Here is an 8,323-nt window from a genome sequence, read left to right on the forward strand (position 1 = left end):
AAATTTCATCCTAGCAACCCCCCCCCCCACCCCCCTATAAAAATCAAATGGTAGCTCCCTTAGAGTAATATGATCTCTTTTTAAAAATGCATCAATATCCTTTTCTATTGAACCGTCTAAAATATATTATAAGCTTATATTTCACATTCACCTTTTTAATAATTTCAATACATCAGTTTTATTTAAAATTAAAGATAATTCGTCTTTTGAACACCCCCCCCCCTTTTTTTTCTTTTTTTTTATATGTTGTATCGAAAAGAAAGGATCTGAATCAGAATTTACATCTATTTTTATCTGTGATCATGTTTCATTGAATGCAGCTGTGTACCTAGTTGCATGGAGTTGATATAAATGACATGTTAATTTGAAGTTATGCAGTTACTGATAATTGTTTCCTTGTCAGTTTTACTGGATAATTTAAGAGTGTTCAGACTGGAGCGTTGTCAATGTGCACAACTTGTGTTTTTTAATTATAGAATTTCAATAGCTAGGTCAACATTCCAAAACTGAATGATTACCTTTGGAAGACAAAAGTTTAGTCGGAAGAATAGCGTGCTACAATACTGTACAGATGCTCGAAAAGCATCTTTAACTGTTGTTTTTGGGAGAGGAGTCGTCAAAATTATAAAAGAGGATGTTTCAAATTCAGAGGCGGATTAAGAGGGGACCAGGGAGCCCCCGGGTTTCTGGGGGAAGTTTGGTTGATTATATAGGGAATCACTGAAGCATGACCAGAGCGGACACCCCCCTCTTAGGCCGTCAGTGTGCCCCCACTTATAACGGTGATTTCTGGATCCGTTAGTTAAATTCCCTATTCTCATACTATATATTTTTCTTATCATGGAACTTAATGGGAAGGTGTAAAAGGCAATACAGAGATACGAGATACAGCGATACAAGATACGAGATACGAGATACGAGATACAAAATAACTGAAAATTATATAATAATTAATTAAAGCTAAAAAAATGTATATTATGGAAATACATGAAACTTGTTAATGCATTAATCATTGATATTAATGTTTTTACAAATTTCAGTTATTCTAATACAATGGCATAAAGAGGACAGTCTTATGCAAAAAAAAATAATTTTAAATTCTCTATGGTTCATTTGAAAAAAATTATATAAAATTGCTTATTTGGTGACAGATCTTGCAAGATAAAAACTTGCATTGATGAATATCTATCAATTATTTCAGTTATTTTGAATTGAAGAATCATATTTATCTTAATGACATAATATGTATACATTTAATTGTTGTTATCAGAATTAAAAAAAAAATGTTTTATGTGTTTCAATATTTAAGACACAACCTTGTAACACTCATGAAATGTAGCATATCAAATTAACAAACCATAGGTCCCTTTCAAAAATAAAAAAATATACTGACAATTTGTTGAAAGTGTATGTGGAAAAGGTAATAAAATTGCATTTTTATCAGTAAACTTTTTATCACAATGTCAGCAATTAAACAATTTTGAAACAGTACAGAGGTTAATAGTGTCACTTTACATCTTAAAAATATAATAAACTGAGGTTATGGGAATGGTTCCAATGTTGGACAATAAATAAGCCACTGCTAGATACTGGTTCAGCAAAGCAACATGTCGAAGAAATTTTTTTTAAAGAAAACTTATGCAGAAGCCCTTAGGGGTTTACCAGAACGAGAAATGAAAGGTAAGTTTTTTTCTTATTATTAGACTTTTACACTGTGAGCTATTGTCATCACTTGAAGTCTGTCGTCTGTGTCATTCCTTAAGTTTTCATGATTTGATATTTGTTTTGAGAACCACTAAATATAATTTCACCAAACTTTGCAGATATGTTCCTGTCAATGTCCTTTTTAAGTGTTGTTAATTTGTTCCTGAAAGGTGAATAAACATGTGAGCCCTGGGGGGTCATCATGACCCCTCCTGTTAGATAATTTGAAAACAGTTGAGATCCCCACCCCTTAACTATATATTTTCTTGTATGGGACAATTAAACAAATCAAAAGTAATATAGGTGGAGCCCTGGGGGGTCATCTTGACCCCCTCCTGTTTGATAATTTGAAAACAGTTGAGATCCCCACCCCTTAACTATATATATTCTTGTATGGGACAATTAAACAAATCAAAAGCAATATAGGGGGAGTTCCCGGGGTCACCCCCACCCCCATTGTTTTTGATAACTTGTAAACGGTCCAGATCCCCACCCCTAAACCATATATATTCTTGTATGAGACAATAAAACAAATCAAAAGAAATATAGGGGAGTCCCCAGGGATTACCCCACCCCCTCCAGTTTGATAACTTGTAAATGGTCGAGATCCCCACCCCAAAATCATAAATATTCTCGTATGGGTCAATAAAACAAATCAAATGAAATATAGGGGAAGTCCCCGGGGGTAACCCTTACCCCCTCCTGTTTGAGAACTTGTAAATGGTAGAGATCCCAACCCCTAAACCATATATATTCTTGTATGAGACAATAAAACAAATGAAAAGAAATATAGGGTAGTCCCCAGGGATTACCCCACCCCCTCCAGTTTGATAACTTGTAAATGGTCGAGATCCCCACCCCAAAATCATAAATATTCTCGTATGGGTCAATAAAACAAATCAAATGAAATATAGGGGAAGTCCCCGGGGGTAACCCTTACCCCCTCCTGTTTGAGAACTTGTAAATGGTAGAGATCCCCACCCCTAAACCATATATATATATTCTTGTATAGGACAATAAAACAAATCAAATGAAATATAAGGAGACTCTGAGGTCACCCCCCCTTTTTTTAAAGTCAAGATCCCCACAAAACTTTCATTAGAAAACATAATCATTTCAAATTTTCATTGTCATCAAATCCTTTATAAGCAAGTGTGATCGGACAGTTTTAATGGGAAAAAATATAGGGGTAGTACCACAGGGTTTATAATTACAGGGGCTTTGTTTGGGAGACTTTGTAACAGCATCCTGTTACAATTGTGTATTTTTATTTTTTTAATTTTAAACTTTTTTCCATTTTTTGGCTAATTCTTGGTATATTATATAGTCTGAAAACAGATTTACTAAGTATTGTGCAACAGAAAAAATCTTCAATTAAAAATAAATTCAAATATTTTAACCAATTTCAAGTTTGTTGACTACTTTTACTCTATGTCAGAAACCTAAAATGTGTCAAATATTTAATAAGGGACGGACCATTTAACTTGCAGGGGGGGGGGCATGGTTTTTTTTTCTGGTCAGAATTTTTTTTTGCGCGCTTCGCACACAAATTATTTAGTTTTGGGAAGTAGCGCAACAAATCATTTTTTTGCAAATTTGACATTATTTTTTATGCTAAATATCCTCTGTCAGAATATTTTTTTGTCCCCTTGCTGGTCAAATTATTTATTTTCTCAAAATTCAGAATCAAAATATTTATGTACGAAAAAAACCATGCCCCCCCCCCCCCCGCAAGTTAAATGGTCAGTCCCTTACAATTCAAATTCAGACCTGTATCAAGCTTGAATATTGTGTCCATTCTTGCCCAAACTGTTCAGGGTTCAACCCCTGCGGGCGTATTAAGCTGTGCACGGCAAAGCACATTTTCAGATCATGTTAATTAGCAACAATTTTAACTTAAATCTGAAGAAATATTTTATGATTGTATCATATTAATTCCATTCCTCTCTCTTTCAGATGAACCTTCATCACCACCTGACAATACACCTGAGAATACACCTGACACAGAAATTGATGAAATAATAACTATATGGTCATCTTCTGAAAAGTCTCCATTTAAGGATGCCATAACCATAGAGAGCGATTCCAGTGACTCTATTTACAGACCACCATATAGAAAACGTGTAAAAAGACAACTACCAATGTTGTCAAGCAGTGACGAGTCATTACCCAGTCTTGAAGAGATATTAACAGAAGACAATGTTTGTAAATTAGTTGAAACCACCAAAACCAAAAAGGTTCAAGATTTCACAAGCTATCCAGGTGAATTGTTTAATGATCTGTTTGAGTCTTTTACAACTGTAAATAGAGGTTTGAACGTTGAGGAAATATTTGAGGTTATTATTAATGCTGAAAAATATCCACACAGTGTATCTGTTCCCCAGTATGTACAAAAACCAGCTGCTTTCATCATCAACAGAGAGAACTTAAAAGACCCACGCGACATTCGAGCGGATGGAAATGGTGTCTGGCGTATAAGAAACAAGGCAAAACGCAGATACAGAGTAGATCATACAGGCAAATTACAACTAATGAAAACAACCGAGGTAACAAACAGATCTTCTTATGAGCTTTGGAGAACATATTCCTTTCATAAAGAAACACCAAATTTCCGCCGGCTTATAATAGAGATTCATGGATATCCACATGCCATTCTGCAGTTCTATTTTTCGAGAGATATAGAACCAGTTGTACTCAAACCTCATGGGAATGCTAAGTCAAAGCATGCAGCACCTTACCGTAGAGTGGCTCCAAGCACACTGAATAGAATGATTGAACTTAGTAAGTCAAAAACATCAGCCAAATCAATCATGAAAGGCGTCATTAATGAAAACGGTGGTATAGAATCTTGTGGACCTAGTTCCTATCCTAGGAATGAACAACAGGTCAAAAACATAAGAAGGACAAATAAAGAGGAGATGGATGAGGCTACAGAAGTTCGTCACATGTATGACAATCAAGAACAGCCTTTCATACGAAAATTTGATGTCAGGCCAGACTTCATAGTTGTGTTAGCTTCTAACCAGCAATTACATGATTTAAAAAGATTTTGCACAACACATCCATGTAGTATAGTAGGTATTGACCCTACATTTCATTTCGGCAATTTTGATGTAACAATAACAACATACAAACATCCACTTTTGCAAGACATTACCCCAGGTAAACATATGATTAACAGAAGTCCAGTATTTGTAGGACCAATATGTGTTCATAAGAAGAAGGAAACTACTACATACTTTAATTTCTTCTCCACCCTGATTTCTGCAGAGAAAGAACTGAAATGCATCAAAGCGATTGGTAGTGATGGAGAGATAGCACTGACAAATGCCGCATTAATGGCGTTTGAAGGACATACACAGTTAAGGTGTTTCAACCACATGAGGAAAAATATTCAGAACAAATTAATCAACATGGGTGTATCTCTGCACAACAGGTCACTGATACTGGCAGACATATTTGGGAAAAGTGAAAGTGCATCAATTAAAATTCTGGGGTTGGTAGATAGTCTGACACATGCTGAGTTTGATATCAAAGTTAATTCTTTGAAGGACAAATGGGAAAATATGAGTCCAGGTTTCTTGAAATGGTTTAAGACATACCAGGAAGAAACCTTTAAACAAACAATGATACAAACTATTAGATCTAAGGCTGACCTTTCATCCTTGGAGTGGTATACAACCAATGACAATGAAAGCATCAACAATGCTATGCAAAAAGTCTGTGGGAAGAACCTTACACTGCCTAAATTTATCACAGAGGCTAAAGATTATGTTGAATCACAGGAAAATCAACTAAAAATGGCAATTGTACAGGAAGGAAATTACCGATTCAAAGGGGAATATCAGCATCTGGAAGTTCCAATGCAGACATGGGCAACCTGGACATCTGAGCAGAGGAAAAGACATATTGCAAAGGTTAACAGATGTAAAGTACAGCAGAAAGAAATTGTAAATGTTGTAGCAGAAAAAAATCAGAACATTTGTATTAGTCAGCCAGCTGAGTCCTGTACATTTTCTGATGTTCCAGCATCAGTTTTAACAGATATGTGGTCAAAGGCAGGTGACATACTATTAATTGAGCATGCAGTTTGTAAGGTTCCTGGACAGCAAGACTCACGACGTGTGACCAGTATGTCTAATAGTAAAACAAGCCACTATGTTGAATACACAAGAAAATCAGGTCGAGTTTCATGCGATTGTTACATGTACAAACTGTACAAAATATGCCAACATGCAGTTGCTAGGGCTGAAGACATTGGAGTGTTAAACTTGTTTATAACCTGGCGCAACAGGAACAAAAATAACTTCACATTGACAGCAGCAGTCAACAGCACACTACCGTCTACTGCTGGGAAAAAGCCCACTGACAAGTCTACATGGAAAAGACACAAAACATCTAATGCAACAGCAACAGTGACAACAGTAGATGGTATTGTATTAGATCAAAGTGCAGAAAGCAATTACATTTTTCGCTTTCTAAGGAACACACGCATAATGGTGTGTTATGGTTGCGGTAAGAAATTTAGACAAAACATAATGGAGGTACCGGAAGAACCGCAAGATATAGTTATTGCTAGGAAGGAATTCAGACAGTATGTAAATGAAGCAGGGTTGTTAAAAATGTCATTCAAGAAAGAATTTGTTCATTACCATACTAAGAAAAGGTGTGTACTACACAAAGATCCATCTTTTGAGCCTCAAAGTATTGTTATTTCAACTGATATCAGGAGCTTACTACAAGAAAGCCACAAAACTCTAATCAAACATGAGCTAGGAATTTCATTATAAACATGTTTATTAACTAAATTGTTAATTACACAGTGCTTAGAAAAAGAAGGCAATATTACATCACTTCCTAAACAACAAAAGCAGTACTGAGATTATGACCAATGTATATGATAATGATGCAAACATGTTATTTTATTGACCAGATAATGGTACTGATGTGACTGAACATGTCAAGTACATTCTATTTTTACAAATTTCAAATATCCTTCACTTTGTATCAGATTTATACATTAAACAAAACGTTTTTTCAAACTTTTATTAGTCATATAGTCAAAGGTTACAGGGGCATCAAATTTTTCTCTTGTCCTTCGTATTCTTCTTCCCGAATTCCTATGACGATAACTTGTCATTGATGGAATCTCAATGTACATTATAATGGTAAGAAGATGTGGTAGTGCAAATGAGACCAATTTCCTTGGCAGACGGAATGTAGTTAAAGTATCGTTCGTTTTTATAATTTATTGTCTTATGGAAGAGTTATTGGACTTTGGTTATCTTGTTCTTATGATTTACTTTTATTCAAGCTCTTATAGTTTTCGTGATATGCAAAACTGAGAAATGAACTAAAATGTTATATTTCAGGGTCAATAGTTCAAAAAGACCTGGTTTGTCAGATTTTTCTAAAATTGTCAGTCTTGTTCTGCTGATCCCGCAACCAGCAATGTTCAATCATTAAAGGGCTAAACACTCCTACAAGTTTTAATCACACAGGTTGGGACCAATGAAATTATTAGTAGAAATTAAAAAATGATGATTTAACATAATTTATAATATTTTATGAGAAATTATCCCCAAAAAATTGGAGCTTTCTGTAATAGAATAAAAGAATGGAAGCAGGGAATGTGTCAAAGAGACAACAACCTGACCACAATATTCAACACAGCGGGAACTCATGTACTCATAGGCGAGTTTGACCAAGCTCCAAATGTACACAAAAACATTACAGATGAACTAAACTAAAAAAAAACATGCAAGACTTGCAAAGGCTAGAGGTTCCGGACTTAGGACAGGTTAAAAAAAGGCTGGGTTTAACATGTTTATACCCATGTTAGCCAAGTTTTATCATTGTGCATCTAGATAGCTGTAATATATGGATGGGGTTAAATGAATAAAGAATAATGCTCTTCAAAAAATGAAGATTAGAGAATAACGGCAAACAAAATGAAGATTAGAGAAATGTGTGGTATAAAAATATAATGAATATTGAATAATTAATAATTAATAAAAGTAACGCTAAACGTTAAATGTTTACAGAATTTCCCCTTCTTAAAATTTAAAGAAAATTATCAAAATTATCATTGTAAATTATATGTTTAATAGCATGTGTTATTTATCGTCATGTAGTCAAATTCACTGGAAAGAACTGGTGAAAACTTGGACATGTTACTTCAAGAAACTTTAACATTTAAATCATGCAGAATACACATCAACACAAAATCAAAAGAAAACCTTGCTGTTCTCATTCATTTTAAAGAATGTTTTTACTATTTTTTAAAGATTAAAAAAAACATGGGAAAAAATAAGAGAATAATGCGTAAAAAATCACTTTCAAAAAATAGATTATTTTTTTTCGCCGAGCGCAGCTAGATACGACTGCAGAAGTCCAATCCTCTGTTTTTAGACTATAGACAAAGAAATAGCAAAATAAATTGTGAATAATCCTTAAATTTAAAAAAAAAAAAAAAATTGCCCCCCCACCCCTAAAAATATTTTACCCCCAATTTTTTTTCCAAAAAAACTGGTAATTTCGTAAATCTGGAAGAAAAAAAAGTTTGGCCCCCCATTTTTTTTTTACCCCCCCCCCCAAATTTGTTAAGAAATTTTATATT

This window comes from Mytilus galloprovincialis, chromosome 11, assembly GCF_965363235.1.
Source record: "Mytilus galloprovincialis chromosome 11, xbMytGall1.hap1.1, whole genome shotgun sequence".
NCBI lineage: Eukaryota > Metazoa > Mollusca > Bivalvia > Mytilida > Mytilidae > Mytilus > Mytilus galloprovincialis.